Source organism: Apium graveolens, chromosome 3, assembly GCF_009905375.1.
Source record: "Apium graveolens cultivar Ventura chromosome 3, ASM990537v1, whole genome shotgun sequence".
Lineage (NCBI taxonomy): Eukaryota > Viridiplantae > Streptophyta > Magnoliopsida > Apiales > Apiaceae > Apium > Apium graveolens.
Window position 1 is genome coordinate 166,754,214 of NC_133649.1, and position 16,932 is coordinate 166,771,145.

The 16,932-nt window shown below is 38.7% G+C and overlaps 1 non-coding gene across 1 annotated transcript; it reads right to left on the minus strand.

The window, feature by feature from the left end:
- Positions 1-9,455: 9,455 nt before the first annotated feature.
- Positions 9,456-9,562, minus strand: LOC141715686 (small nucleolar RNA R71). The gene has a single exon (XR_012572438.1). It is a non-coding gene; the product is annotated as a small nucleolar RNA R71 (small nucleolar RNA).
- Between the last annotated feature and the right edge of the window lie 7,370 nt (positions 9,563-16,932).

The following is a 16,932-nucleotide window of genomic DNA, read 5'->3' on the forward strand; positions in this document are numbered from 1 at the left end:
AAATCTCTTAAATATGAACTGGAAAAGGAAAAGGAGATAATCAAAACTTGGACTAACTCTGGAAGAACAACTCAGAAAATCTTAGAAAATGGAAATTGGAAAGAAGGACTAGATTATATAGATGATAAAGAAGAAAAGGAAACTGTGTCATCTAAACTAAACTTTACCAAGAAAGCTGAAAAGCCTAAAGTTAATCCTATCAAGTTTGTGTCAAATTCTGACAAGTCAAAATATGAAAAGGAAGTTAAGGACAAATTAACATCTGATGAACTAAGACAAGATAAACCAACTGTGGTAAATGTTGGCTTAATGACAAAGAAGCAGCTTAAGCATAAGCTGAAAGAGATTAGAAATGTGAACAAAGTCGAGGAAGCTAGGAAAAATAGGAATGGAAAGGAAGGTATGAATAAAAGCAATAATTATATGCCTCTTCCTAATCCTCCTAGAAAGAAATGCTATAATTGTGGAAACTCTAACCATCTTGCTTCTTTTTCTAGGAAAAATAAACATATAAACTCCTTACCTCCTAGATCAAGAGTTAAGAGTCAGTCTGTTAGGTTTAAACCATAAAATCCTTGTTTTCATTGTGGTAGTTTATGGCATTCTATTTATACTTGTAAGGAATATCATAGTTTGTACTATGATTATTATCAAATAAAACCATCTTTAAAGAAAGTTAGTGTAATTCCTTCTAGTGTAAATTCTGTTGCAAAGTCTGATATAAAGTCTGATAAAATGCATGTTAGCATAAACTCTGAAACTAAATCCGCTGCAAATGCTACCAAAGGATCCAAGCAAGTCTGGGTCCTTAAAACTAACCAATAGTGGTCTTTGTGATTGCAGGGCAACAGGAAAAACATCCTGGTTTTGGACAGTGGATGTTCAGGACATATGACTGGAAATAAAGCCCTGGTATCAGACTTTGAGGAGAAAGTTGGCCCAGGAGTTTTTTTATGGAAATGGCAGCATGGGAAAAACTCTGGGATATGGCAATATCAATCTTGGGAATGTCATAATTGAATCAGTAGCTCTTATCTCAGGACTTAAACACAATCTGCTAAGTGTGAGTCAAATCTGTGACAGAGGTTATCATGTGGATTTCTATGAAGAACATAGTGAAGTTGTAAGTAATTCTATAGGAAAAGTGGTTCTGAAAGGTTACAGACATGGTAACATATATGAAGCCAGACTTTCAACAAATTATGACGGTTCTGCAATCTGTCTGTTAAGCAGAGCATCAATTGAAGAAAGCTGGAAGTGGCACAAGAGACTCTCTCATTTAAATTTCAACAACAAAAATGAGCTAGTAAAGAAAGATCTTGTGAGAGGAATTCCAAAATCAGTATTTGCTCCTAATGGTCTTTGTGACTCATGTCAAAAGGCAAAACAAAGAAAATCTTCATTCAAGAGCAAAACTGAATCCTCAGTTCTTGAGCCTTATCACTTACTGCATGTTGATCTATTTGGTCCAGTCAATGTCATGTCCATTGCAAAGAAGAAATATGTTATGGTTATAGTGGATGAGTTCACAAGATACACTTGGGTGTATTTCTTGCACAAGAAGAATGAAACTGCATCTACTCTAATTGATCATATCAGACAGCTGGATAAGTTAGTCAAAGATTCTGTTAAAATAATAAGAAGTGATCATGGCACTGAGTTTAAGAATTCAATCATGGAAGAGTTCTACAAAGAGCATGGAATAAAGCAGGAATTTTCTGCACCTGGAACTCCACAACAGAATGGAGTTGTAGAAAGAAAGAATAGGACTCTTATTGAAGTTGCATAAACTATGCTTGATGAAGCAAAGCTATCAACCTATTTTTGGGCTAAAGCTGTGCAGACTGCTTGTTTTACACAGAATACTACACTCATAACAAGCATGGATAAACACCATATGAGATGGTGAAGAAAAAGAAGCCAAATATGAAATACTTTCATGTATTTGGATGCAAGTGTTTTGTTCTTAAGACTCATCCTGAAAAGCTGTCAAAATTTGATCTAAAAGTTGATGAAGGAATTTTTATTAGATATCCACTTTCCACAAAAGCCTTCAGAGTCTACAATTTAAGAACAAGGGTTGTCATGAAATCTATCAATGTATCTTTTGATGATAAAAAGATTACTGGACTTGAAGATTTCAATGATCATAATCAGCTGAGATTTGAAAATGAAGATATAAATTCTGATTTTGTAAATTCTGATGACCTAAATCCTGATCCTGTAAGTTCCGACGGATTAAATTCTGATGTCATTGAAACTGTGGTAACTACTCCAAAGGAAAATGCACCTATTCAGGGGGAGCAAGCTGATGAACATACCACATCTCAAGACTCTCAAGAAGCATCAGAACTAGTCACCGGCTCTTCAAGCTCTGATAAGCCAAATTCTGATAATTTTGGAAACTCTGATTCTTCAATACCTGAAGGATCCAACTCAAATTCTGGAATCTCAGAGAGCATAACTTCAGGGGGGCATCAGAAAATGCTAAAGGAGATAACATGGATCATGGGGGAGGATCCAGTTCTAGAGATCAAATTCCACCTGCAAGGAAGTGGACTAAATCACACACACCTGACTTAATAATTGGAGATCCTAAAGCAGGTGTTAGAACTAGAACAACAATAATAAATGAATGGCTCTATCATTCCTTTCTATCTCAGACTGAACTAAAGAAAGTGGAAGAAGCTCTTCAAGATGCTGATTGGGTGCAAGCAATGTAGGAAGAGTTAAATAAATTTAAAAGAAATAAAGTCTGGACCCTAGTACCAAGACCAAAGAACAGATCCATTATTGGCACAAAATGGGTGTTCAGAAACAAAATTGACAGTGATGGCATAATTACAAAAAACAAAGCAAGGCTGTTGCTAAAGGTTACTCTCAACATGAGGGTATTGACTATGATGATACATTTGCTCCAGTTGCTAGATTGGAAGCCATAAGAATCTTTTTGGCTTATGTTGCTCACAAGAAGTTCAAAGTTTTCCAAATAGATGTGAAAAGTGCTTTTCTCAATGGAGAATTAGAGGAAGAGGTATATGTTGAACAACCTCCAGGCTTTGTAGATCCAAAATTTCTAAATCATGTCTACAAGCTTGACAAAGCACTTTATGGCCTTAAGCAAGCTCCTAGAGCATGGTATGAGACTCTGACTCAATTCCTTCTGGAAAGTGGATTTCACAGAGGCACAATTGACAAGACTTTATTCTACCTCTACCATGGAAATGACTTACTTTTGGTACAGATATATGTTGATAATATCATCTTTGGCTCTACAAATACAAAACTTTGTGAAAGATTTTCCAAATTAATGCAGTCAAGATATCGAATGAGTATGATGGGAGAACTTAGCTATTTTCTGGGACTTCAAGTCAAGAAAACTGAAGAAGGTACTTTCATAAATCAATCCAAGTACACCAAAAATTTACTCAAAAAGTTTGGAATGCAAGACAGTTCTGCTACATCAACTCCCATGGCCACTCCCACCAAGTTAGATAAAGATACTGGAGCATCAGTATATATTACTAACTACAGAGGTATGATTGGCTCTTTACTCGATTTGACTGCAAGTAGACCTGATATCATGTATGCTACATGTCTTTGTTCAAGATTTTAGGCTGATCCAAGAGTACCTTATCTAATAGCTATGAAAAGATTTTTCAAGTACCTCAAGGGTACAACTGATCTAGGATTATGGTATCCTAGGGAATCAGATTATAAGCTAATAGGTTACTCAGATGCAGATTTTGCAGGATGCAAAATAGACAGGAAAAGCACTAGTGAAAGCTGCCAATTTCTTGGAGGCAGATTGGTTTCTTGGTTTAGCAAGAAACATAAATCAATTTCCACATCAACTGCAGAAGCAAAATATATTGCTGCAGGAAGCTGTTGTGCACATATTCTTTGGATGAAGAATTATTTACTGGACTATGGGTTATAATTTTCTAAAATACCTATTTACTGTGATAATCAAAGTGCTATTTCTATGACAGGAAATCCAGTTGAACACTCAATGACAAAGCACATCGGCATTAGGTACCATTTCATAGGGGAACATGTGATAGAAGGTACAGCGGAATTGCATTTTGTTCCAACAGATCAACAACTAGCAGATATCTTCATAAAACCACTATGTGAAGCTACTTTTACAAGACTGGTAAATGAACTTGGAATGGTTATAGGTTCTTTCTCAAAATTTGTTTAGTTTCTGTTCTCATACATCAGAATTTATTATCAGTGTTTACAGATTTTCTTATCTCAATGTAATCTGTGCTTAAATTGTAACATATTAAACACTGCTTATTATTTGATGTGATTCTATAAACTCTGAAAGTGTTTTGAATGTTCTGTGACTATTCAATCCAATGAGGATTATCTTGTTAGATGCTGACTTAGTAGTATTTACCAAACTAGGAATCCCATGTTTGAATTAGTTATTTATATGGAAATCAATAACACAAGCAAATTCTGATTTTGATCTGAGTCAAATTTACTTTGTGTATCTTATTACTAAGTCACAAACTATATTATTTCTTCTTATCTATCAAATTCTGATGTCAGTAAATCTTAAGGATGAACTACATGCTTGATAAGCCTCACTTATCTGAAGAAAACAAAAGAAAAAAAATTGAAATCAGGTACTTTTTTGAGATCTAGAGTAAATATGTGAAAGGGAAGATCCAAGTGCATTGCTGGTATTAAGTAATATGCATTAGAAAAGAAAACTAATTTTTCTTGGTGACTTTTCACATTCTCTGATTACTGGAGAAATACTCTGATAACATCATAAATTATGATGGCAGTTGTAACTTATTTACACTGAGAAGCCACTGTCTAAAGAATTTCAAAAGATGCATAAAATGAGCACAAACAATGAGGTGGATTCTTGCATAACTTTATTCTATAGTAGACTTCACAATTCAAGACAGATTTTAAGTACTTTTCTTAGTTATGCCTTATTTCTAAGATATACTGAAGTTTATGAGACTTTAATCTTTATCTGATCATTTACACATACACATACTATCACTCCATATGAATGATGAAAATTACTGTGGTGATTAAGTTGTTTCTGACAAACAGTTAAGTATTATTTGCATAAATTCCGAAGACAAGTTTTGATGAAAGTTCTGATGATTAAACTCTGAAGAAACCAGTCAGTATTTGTGTGAAGAAACACATAAATAGTCATTCATTTTTTTGAGTACATGAGCCATGTTCTGATGACCATTAAATTCTGATAATAGTCGAGTGCTGATGCAAATCCTGATGCTTACGTGGCATTATTTATTTACTTGACTTATTTGTAGTTTTTACTATAACGGTTATATTTATCAGAAAATAATTAAGTGAGATAAAAACAGTGATAATCATTTGGTTAATGGGTTGTGTGTTTGTTTTGGTAACCGTATGTGAGCAATAATTACTACACGTTTACCGTGCCCACTAATAATGTTTTGACTGTTTACATGCTGTCAGGTGTCACATGTCTGTTTTACTTCCAAAAAGAGCCGTTGAGTGGGAAGAGTATTGTAACACCCCCAAATCCGGGGTCGGGGATTCGGGTTGTCATGAGTTCCATTTCCCTTATCAATACTTAATCTTAACAGTCAATCAACTACTGCGTACTGTGACCCCCCAATATACACACACACACCACAAGTTATAGTCTCAGAGATGAATACCAAAAATAACACAAGTCATTTTATTCCACAATTATAAATTTCACCATAAAAAGGGTTTTTGTATAATTTACATATTCTTTGCCATTAGTACAATTCATAAAGATACATAAGTTTGGTACATCAAAAGTTGAAAGCCTAGCCTATTGGTAGTTCCTACCTCAGTTACAGCGACATCAACGCCTATAGGAAGCTGCGGAACATCTCCTATCCGCTCGCGAATTGGGAGCTTGGTCCTGTTCATCTTGTCTATCTGATGTTGTGTGATGAGAGAAGAAAGCAAGGGTGAGCAACAAGCCCACTGAAATAATATGTATACTAATTAACAATATATGAGCATTCTCATAGTACTCATGAAAGTCTTGGTAAAAAAGAAATGAACCAAGTTGATATCTTAACGCGACCAAGTCGCAAAATATTCTGTATATATATACATATATACTTTTCACAATCATTGAAATCCTCTGACATGTATAATATACACAGAGTTCCAGTTTATAACTGTATAAAAATATCGTTGCAAGGTGATCTCATATATCTAACCTTGTCTCAACGTTTTTCTGAAAATCTTTGTCATGCATAAGATAATCAATAACCAGATATAAGTTGAAAAGATGAAGTTACAAGATACCCCAATATACTTATATCTTTCCCAAATACTACTTGAACTACCACCGTTCAAGTTATAATCAGTTTCAAAAGTTCATCACATAGATGAGACTACAAGATAAGACTTGAATAGATTCAATCCTTGAAATATCATTATAAATAATGAAGTTACGAGATACTTCATTAAGTCCCGATATATATATATACACCTATATATATATACATTTCATACACTCCTTGAAAACCTCTGTTATGAAAATTATAAACAGAGTTGCAATATCCAATGAATTTGGAAAGGAGAAAACCTTGGCATAAACCTGATATCTTGCTGATCAGGAAAAGATACCAGTAAGTAACCTTTTCTACTAGTAGATGGACGAATTCCCCACTGGTCATCACCCTGGTCACAATAGGACCTTATGCTAGACTGCCACTCAGCCACTTACGCATTTGATGGACTCCCACTATGCCACTTACACTTTCATGGACGCCCACTGAGCCCATGTTGCTTATGCCGACTCAAATAGATGGACTTACTTCCCGAACGTTGGGTAAGTAATCAATTCATTTATCAAAACAACAACCTCGTTGCGAATATAAAATACACCACAGAGGCGGATTCTTTAGATTTTTGAGCGAGTATTCAAGTCACCTTCAAAAAGGAAGATCTTAAATTTGAAAACGAGTTTTGGGATCCGCTCTAACCTTTAAAAATCAATTTGAAGACTCGAAAACATTTTTAAGAATGTTTGGAGTACTGCTGATTTATTAAAATAAATCAGTCCCAATATATTAGAAAATATCTGAATATTATTATTTAAATAATATTCCCAAAAAGGATAATCTCTATAAAAATAATCGAAGTAGAACTGTTAAAACTCATACTTGAAATGGGTACTAAATAACCAAAGATATACTTATACGAAAGTACTATCTTTATTTGATTAATCAAAAATAAGTGTGATTATCGAAACATTATTCTTTAATAAAATAAAGAATATTACTTAGTAAATAATCGGAGTCATAAGTCCTCAAATGAATATTCAAAGTAATATTCATTAATAAAATAAACGGAGTCATATTGATAAGTGGCATTTTATACCACTTAGAACGTCTTAAAATGGCTTAAATTGGTGTCTTAAAATCAAGTATTTTGTGTATTTGATGCGTTTTTCTAGTGTTTATGCATTTCAGGGTATTAGTTGCATTTCGGGGGAGGAATCATCAAGAATAAGCCTTGGCATGTGTTCACCATTGCGAGAGGAAAGGAACGGGCAGATTACGGTGAAGAAATGGAGCAAACTTGGATTTTTTCCAGTGGAGGCCTGCGCGCCCGCGCAGCTATGCTGAGCGGCCGCGCAGGGTCGGGAATTTTGCTGAATTATTTTAAACTTCTACTTCTGTTTGGCTTCCAACTTCTATGTAATCTGAGTTTTATGGGACTATTATATAAGTAGATTTGAGACGTTTTCACAGGGAGAAAAAGAAGAAGAAGATTGTGTTTTACGCAAGAAGCGAAGGAGATAAGGAAGAAGACCGATTTAGCACACCGCAACGAAGAGGAAGCATATTTTCTTGTGATTCTTGTTTCGTTGTAACGTTGGATGCTAGTTTTCTTGCTTTGACTTATTTACTCTTGTGACGTACTCTGTTTTAATATAATTAGTTTAGTTATTATTTTCTTGTGTTTGTTTATCATGATTTCATATGAACCCATGATGGCGATAAGTTCTATTATGGGCTAATCGTGATCATGGGGTTGCAACGGATTTATTATGGAATTATTTAGTTAATTGTTTAATACTTTAGTGTGTGATGATTGCTTGATATCTAGTATTGGTTGTGCGTATTCGTCTTATGTGCGTCGCGAACATATAAGATAGGGTGTTAATCTTTTGTGAAGCGACGGTGGATCTTGAGATTTAGAACTTGCCATGCTAGCATAGGTTCATGTACGTTGTGCATGATTAGTGGGTAACTCTAACAGTTTTATTTGCCCTATGTAATCAAAAAGGAATAACTTGTGCTTAAATCGTTGTGTTGTCAATTTCTGTAGACATATAGGAACTCAACATAATTGATGACTATTCGACTTCTATCTTAATTGTGGATGCTTGGTAGAATGGTATTAGTACAATGAAAGTTGGCTTTTATCAGTTTCGTGTTATTCGATTAATATCATCACTGTCACATGCTAAAGGTAATAACAATGGCTATAGAAGGAAGTAATAATGAAGTTGTGATCTCATGAGTGTTTTATTATTGATAAATTGAAGTGTTAGTTAAGTGGTTAATTAAGTAGTTAATTATAGTTAATATTTAATCAACAATTTTAAGTGTTATTATCTTAACATTGAGAAGTAATCATACATTGGTGAGTGAGTTTAATTAGACAATAATTTAGTCTTAGTCTCTGAGGGAACGAACTAGAAAATATTCTATATTACTTGCGAATGCGTATAATTGCGTGAATATTAGCGCGTGTTTTCGCCCTAACAAGTTTTTGGCGCCGCTACCGGGGACTCGGCGTATTTGTTTAGTTTATGTACTTACCATCATTGGTCATTAGGACTCAGTGATTAGGACGTAGTAGTTACTTATTTTTTTCTGGTTGTGTTTCAGGTACTTTAGCAAGCGTTTATGCAAACGTGTTCTCGTGCTCGCAAGAGGACTTTAGATACAGCTGAGGAGACAGACGAAGTTCTTGATATTCCAGAGAAGTTAGATTTTGAGGATTCGGATTCAGGAACTGAGCAGAAAGAACCAGTAAACATGGGAGATCGTATTGTTCAAGCTGATCCAGCTCTTATGGATTTTTCTCGGCCTAAAATTGATGACATTCAGTCAAGCATCCTTCATCCGGCTATTCAAGCTAACACCTTTGAAATCAAGCTGGGCACTATTCAGATGGTGCAGAATTCTGTTTCTTTTGGAGGAGCGGCAACTGAAGACCCCAACATGCACATAAAGAATTTTGTCGAGATCTGTAGCACTTTTAAGTATAATGGCGTGACTGATGAGGCTATCAAGTTGAGGCTTTTCCCATTCTCACTAAGGGACAAGGCTAAAGACTGGTTACATTCTGAACCAGCTGGGTCCATCACTACGTGGCAAGATCTTGCGCAAAAGTTTCTGGTGAAGTTTTATCCGATGACAAAGACTGCTGCTATGAGGAGTGCTCTTACTCAGTTTGCGCAGCAACCTACAGAATCTATGTGCGAGGCTTGGGAACGCTACAAGGAAATGTTGAGAAAATGTCCACATCATGGAATGCCGGATTGGATGGTGATCACTGGTTTCTATAATGGTTTGGCGGCCCAATCTCGGCCCATGCTCGATGCAGCAGCTGGAGGCGCCTTATGGGCTAAAAGCTATATGAGGCGTATAATCTTATCGAGACGATGGCTGCAAATGAGCATCAAAACCCAACTCAGAGGATGACGTCAGGCAAGGTAGCAGGTATTCTGGAAGTTGATGCAGCCACCGCTATTGCAGCCCAGCTCCAAGCGCTATCAATGAAGGTTGATTCTCTGGCTATGTATGGAGTTAATCAAATAGCTATGGTTTGTGAGCTTTGTGCAGGTTCTCATGCTACAGATCAGTGTTCTCTTGTAAACGAATCTGTTCAGTATGTGAATAATTATCAGCGACAACAACAGCCTATGCTAGCGACCTATCATATTAACAACAGAAATCATCCAAATTTCAGCTGAGGGAATAATTAGAATGCTATTCAGCCACCATATCAGCAAGGAATGAGTAAACAGTTTAACCCACTTGGATTCCAGCAACCACAGAAGTATGCTACAAGGCAATCATATCCTCAACAGGGAAGTGCAGCTGCACCTACTAGTGCTGATTTTGAGGAACTTAAGCTGTTGTGCAAGAGTCAGGCGGTTTCTATCAAGACCTTGGAAAATCAAATTGGTCAATTAGCCAATGCAGTGCTCAATCGTCAACCTGGCACTCTTCCCAGTGACACGGAAGTACCAGGCAGGAAGGAAGCTAAAGAGCAAGTCAAGGCTATTACCTTAAGGTCTGGAAAAGTAGCTGATGCTGAAAAGGCAAAAGAAGTAGAAGCTGAAATTAGAGGTGAAGAATCTAAGCAAAAGGAGAAAGCGGAGGAACCAAGGAAGACTACTGTTGAACACACTCTGCTTGAGGCTAATACAGGGGAGAAACAGCTTTATCCTCCACCACCTTTTCCTAAGAGATTGCAGCAACAAAAGCTGGATAGACAGTTCGGGAAGTTTCTGGAGGTGTTCAAGAAACTTCACATCAATATACCTTTCGCTGAGGCTCTGGCACAAATGCCTAGTTATGCGAAGTTTATGAAGACTATTCTTTCAAGGAAGGTGAAACTGGATGACCTTGAAACCATTGCTCTCACGGAAGAATGCAGCGCTGTTCTGCAACAAAAGTTACCACCAAAATTGAAAGATCCAGGAAGCTTCACCATTCCTTGCACAATTGGCAATCTGACGTTTGGCAAGAATTAATCTGATGCCGTTGTCGATCTTTAAAAAATTGGATCTGCCTGATCCAAAACCCACGTACATGTCACTACAATTGGCTGACCGTTCCATTACTTACCCAAGGGGCATAGTTGAGGATGTGCTCGTCAAAGTGGATAAGCTCTTCTTTCCAGCAGATTTTGTTATTCTGGATTTTGAGGAAGATAAGAAGATTCCCATAATCTTGAGGAGGCCTTTCTTGGCTACTGGCCGTACCTTGATAGATGTGCAAAAAGGTGAACTTACTATGCGGGTCCAAGATCAGGATGTGACCTTCAACGTATTCAAGGCAATGAAATTCCCTACAGAAGATGAGGAGTGCTTAAAAGTGGATGTGATTGATTCTGCGGTTACTTCGGAACTCGATCACATGCTAATGTCTGATGCATTGGAAAAGGCCTTAGTGGGGGATTTTGACAGCGATGATGAAGATAGCAACGAGCAATTACAATATCTGAACGCTTCTCCCTGGAAGCGAAAGCTGGACATACCATTTGAATCTCTTGGTACTTCTGACCTCTAGAACGCTGAAGGGAAGCTCAAACCATCAATAGAGGAAGCACCTACCTTGGAGCTCAAGCCATTACCTAAACACTTGAGGTATGCTTTTTTAGGTGATTCATCTACGTTACCTGTTATTATTTCATCTGACCTTTCAGTAGTGAGGAAGACAAGCTCTTAAGGATTTTGAGAGAATTCAAATCGGTTATAGGATGGACCATAGCAGACATCAAGGGGATAAGTCCTTCATATTGTATGCATAAAATTCTGCTAGAGGAAGGTAGTAAGCCAACTGTGGAACAGCAGCGAAGACTGAATCCCATCATGAAGGAGGTGGTGAAGAAAGAAATTCTGAAATGGCTAGATGCAGGCATCATTTATCCTATTTCTGACAGCTCGTGGGTGAGCCCCGTATAATGTATACCTAAGAAGGGAGGTATCACTGTGGTCGCAAATGAAAAGAATGAGCTCATCCCTACTCGAACAGTTACAGGATGGAGAGTATGCATGGATTATAGAAAATTGAACAAAGCCACAAGGAAGGATCACTTCCCTCTTCCATTTATTGATCAGATGCTTGACAGATTGGCGGGACATGAGTATTTTTGTCTTCTGGATGGTTATTCCGGGTATAATCAGATTTGTATTGTACCAGAGGATCAGGAAAAGACGACCTTCACTTGTCCATTTGGCACATTTGCTTTTCGCAGAGTTTCGTTTGGGTTATGTGGCGCACCGGCCACCTTTCAGAGATGTATGATGGCTATATTCTCTGACATGATTGGAAATAACATCGAAGTGTTCATGGATGACTTCTCCGTCTTTGGACACTCATATGATGAATGTTTGAATAATCTGCGCGCCGTACTCAAAAGATGTGTGGAAACTAATTTGGTGCTTAATTGGGAGAAATGTCATTTTATGGTGCGTGAAGGCATTATCCTTGGGCATAAGGTCTCTAGCAAGGGTCTGGAGGTGGACAAGGCCAAGGTGGGAGTCATTGAAAATCTTCCCCCACCTAATTCTGTGAAAGGAATCCGTAGTTTTCTTGGTCATGCGGGTTTTTATCGGTGATTCATCAAGGACTTTTCAAAGATATCTAAGCCGTTGTGCAATTTGCTTGAGAAAGATGTGCCTTTCAAATTTAATGATGAATGTTTGGCAGCATTCGAGACTCTCAAGGAGAGTTTGATCACGGCACCAGTCATTACAGCACCAGATTGGACAGAACCATTTGAGATGATGTGTGATGCGAGTGATTATGCGGTAGGTGCAGTTCTGGGACAGCGCAAGAAAAATCTCTTCCATGTGGTCTACTATGCGAGTAAGACTTTAAATGGTGCCCAATTGAACTACACTACTACTGAGAAGGAGCTTTTGGCTATAGTCTTTGGCTTTGAGAAATTTCGATCTTATCTGCTTGGTACGAAAGTAACAGTATTCACTGATCATGCAGCTATTCGCTATCTGGTTTCTAAGAAGGATTCGAAGCCGAGACTCATTCGTTGGGTGCTTTTACTTCAGGAATTTGAGTTAGAGATCAAAGATAGAAAAGGTACTGAAACTCAAGTAGCTGACCATCTCTCTAGGTTGGAGAATCCCGATTCTACTTCACAAGATAGGACGTTAATCAATGAATCTTTTCTGGATGAGCAGTTGTTCGCAATTCAGGAGGAAGAACCATGGTTTGCAGATATTGTAAATATCTCGTCAGCAATATAATGCCTCTTAATTTGACATCCGCTCAAAAGAAGAAGTTTCTGCATGAGGTGAAGTGGTATATGTGGGATGAACCATATTTGTTTAGACAGGGAGCTGACCAGATCATCAGGAGATGTATCCCGTTCTGTGAGACGAAGGGGATATTACGAGACTGCCATTCCACGGTTTATGGGGGACACTATGGAGGTGAGAAGACGGCAGCTCGTATTCTGCAAGCAGGTTTTTTCTGGCCTACTTTGTTCAAGGATGCTCATCAGTTTGTTTTAAGGTGTGATCGTTGCCAAAGAGTGGGAAATTTGTCAAGGAAGGATGAAATGCCATTAAATGTGATGCTTGAAGTCGAGGTCTTTGATGTATGGGGAATCGATTTCATGGGGCCTTTGATCTCGTCTTGCAATAATCAGTACATCTTGCTGGCAGTCGATTATGTCTCAAAATGGGTCGAAGTTAAAGCTTTACCGACAAATGATGCAAAGGAAGTACTAAATTTTCTTCATAAGCAAATCTTCACAAGGTTTGGAACACCTCGGGTAATCATAAGTGATGAAGGATCGCATTTTTGCAACCGTAAGTTCACTTCTATGATGCAGCGTTATAATGTGAATTATCGAGTAGCTACTGCCTATCATCCGCAAACAAATGGTCAAGCGGAAGTGTCTAACAGAGAGATAAAGCGCATTCTAGAGAAGGTTGTTTGTCCGTCAAGGAAGGATTGGTCTTTAAAGCTCGATGAAGCTGTTTGGGCTTACAGAACAGCATACAAAACTCCACTTGGGATGTCACCGTTCCAGTTGGTGTACGGTAAGGGATGTCATCTACCTGCGGAGCTTGAGCATAAGGCCTACTGGGCATTGAAGAAGTTGAACCTGGATTTAGATGCAGCTGGTAAGAAAAGAATGCTTCAGCTTAATGAACTGGATGAATTTCGACTTCAAGCGTACGAAAATAACAAAATGTATAAGGAAAAGGTGAAGAGGTGGCATGATAGGAAGCTACATCCAAAGTTATTTGTGCCAGGGCAACAAGTTCTCTTATTCAACTCTCGGCTCCGACTTTTTCCTGGGAAGTTGAAATCAAGGTGGTCTGGACCTTTTATTGTCAAAACTGTGTTTCCACATGGAGCGGTGGAAATTTTTGAGAATGATCCGGACCAAGCATTCAAGGTTAACGGTCAGCGGTTGAAGCACTACTATGGGGACATGGCAAACCGAGAAGTGGTTAGTGCCATTTTGTTGACTACTTGAGCAGGGTACGAAACGTCAAGCTAATGACGAAAAAGAAGCGCTGCGTGGGAGGCAACCCATGAATTATTGTTACAGGAACCCTTAGAAGTTAATAACCTATCCAAAAACACAAAAAAATCTGAAAACAGGGGCTGAAAAAAAAAAATTCCAGTGACCCCCTGCGCGCCCGCGCAGCTAAGCTGAGCGCCCGCGCAGCTATGCTGAGCGGCCGCGCAGGGGTCGAGGACCAGAAATTTTTTTTTACAGTTCAGAAAAAAAAAAAAAAAATGAAACAAAAACAAACACAAAAACAGTTTTAGCCTATAAACCCACGATTTGTTCCCACTACCCCATCATTTTATCCCTTAATTCCCAAACCCTAATCTAATCCACACCCTATATATACATACACCTATCCTACATATCTCCCACAAAACTTCCTACACTTAAACCCTCTCACAAACATCAAATATCAGTTCTTACACGATTTTATTCACGAATCAATGGCTTCCAAGAGAGCACGCACTATTGACAGCAGCAGCACAGTTTCTATTGCTGATTCATCAAGGGGTACTGCTGCAAGGCCTCGGTTAACTGACAGAGCCGCGGAGGAGGAGTACACTAGGCTGTTGGGTAAGCCGATTCTGAAGGAGAGGGGGTTTTTACCATCGGGGAGGGATGGTGAGTTGTTGCCCATGATTGCAGAGAAGGGGTGGATAGCTTTTTATGAGTCACCCGAAGCAGTACCGATGAGCGTTGTTCGCGAGTTCTACGCGAACGCGAAGGCTGAAAAGAATGGGTTTTCTGTGGTCCGTGGGCTGACGATTGATTATCATCCTGCGGCGATTCGCCGTGTGATTGGACAGCGAGAGAGGAAGCCCGAGGAGGAGAACTGGAATGAAAAGACTGCTGAGGATTTTGACTTGGATTTGATTTGTGCGACTCTCTGTCGACCGGGCACAGTTTGGACCCGCAGTACAGGCAATAATGAGTATTGTCACTTTCCGGCGATCGCCATGAACAGGTATGCCCGTGCATGGAATGCATTTATTTGTGCTAATATTTTTCCTTCTTCGCATGCACACGAGGTCACAGTTGAGAGAGCACAGCTGTTGTGGGGAATTCTGAATGAGGAGTACTATGTGGACCTTGGTGAGTTTATCTACCAAGGAATTCTGAAGTTTTTGAGGGGAGCAAAGCATATGAACATCCTTATGCATCTACGGTTACGAAGCTATGCCGGGCAGTGGGAGTGAACTGGCCGGCTCATGAGCAGTTGCAGTTGCCAGCCGCTCCGATTGATTCTGGCACTCTGAATGGGATGCAGGAGTGGACCGGTGGTGAGCCTGAGGAGCATGGGCTGGGTTATCGTCTTCCAGGAAGGCGTCCAGCATGAGGTGCTACTATGGCTAGGCCAAGGCGTGATGAGGCTGGTTCTTCGAGAGCTCAGGAGGGTGCTGGGATGGTTGATGTCCAGTATAGGAGGCTTTCACGGCGGATGGATGCCATGTATGAGACACAGAGCAGGTTTGCTCAGGAACTCACCCTTGCGTTAGGGACTTCTTTTCGAGGCCTTGGAGCTGATATCCGGTGGCCAGTTTTTGGTGAGGACTCTGCATACCCGCCGCCTGATACTCCACCCACTGAGGGTGATGATGATGATGACTACGAGTAGGTATACCCTGTGTTCCTTTCTACTACTTTCACTGAGGACAGTGAAGATTTTTAGTTTGGGGGTGGTAGTTAAGGAATTTTGTGTGTGTGTCATTTAGTTGCATATTCATGATAGTTTAGTTCATATAGTTGCATAATTTATGCCATATAGTTTTTTTTTATGAATGTCATGTAGCTCATGCATTTACCATGATCCCTTTTGCAATGATTTATCGACTGAATTGTGATATTGATGTGAGTGTAGTGATAGCATTAAAGTGATATTAAGTTGTGTAGGTTGATATGCATGCTAGAAACAATTGTAAGTCCACTAAGTCTTAGAGAATGTGAAAGGGCTAGATTGTGTTATGATTTGGTTATTTTCAAGGTCAATCTACTTATTATGCTTAGAATTCGATTATAGGTTCTTAGTGATAAAGACATGAAAAAGAAAAATTTTGGAGAAAAAAATATGGAAGTTGTTGCTAGTTGTGGCTAGGTGTCAAATGGCTAGTAGCCGGCTCGCGTATGTTGCGAGTAGTCTAGGGTTGAGCAAGATGGAGCGAAACGCACTTGCTCAGAAATTAAAAAAAAAAAAAAAATTGGCATAATTGATCAAGAGTGGGCTCTTTGGTATTCGAGTTATTAAGTTCTTAGGGGACTTTGTGCCTAGCGACCTAAGGCTTTTAGAGTCTGGGATCCGCTAACCTAACGCTCGTTACATGGATATCATTGTATAAGTCTTTTGTGGACCTCACTCATTGCACGGTCAAATAAGCACTTGAGTTGTAAATAAAAAGCACAATTCCGTAGTAAGCTCCAGAGTTCTTGTAGTGTTGTATATCACTTTGTGCCTGGAATTTTTATTCTTTGTATAATCGTAGGATTGCCTTGAGGATAGTCTAGTCATAGTAATTGGTCTAGTTCCGAAGCATATCTGTTAAGCATTTGCACACACCACGTTTCTGGCTGTATGTCCGTTTGCATGAGTTTATTGATCTTTAGTTGTCTAACTGCATTCATTGAGAT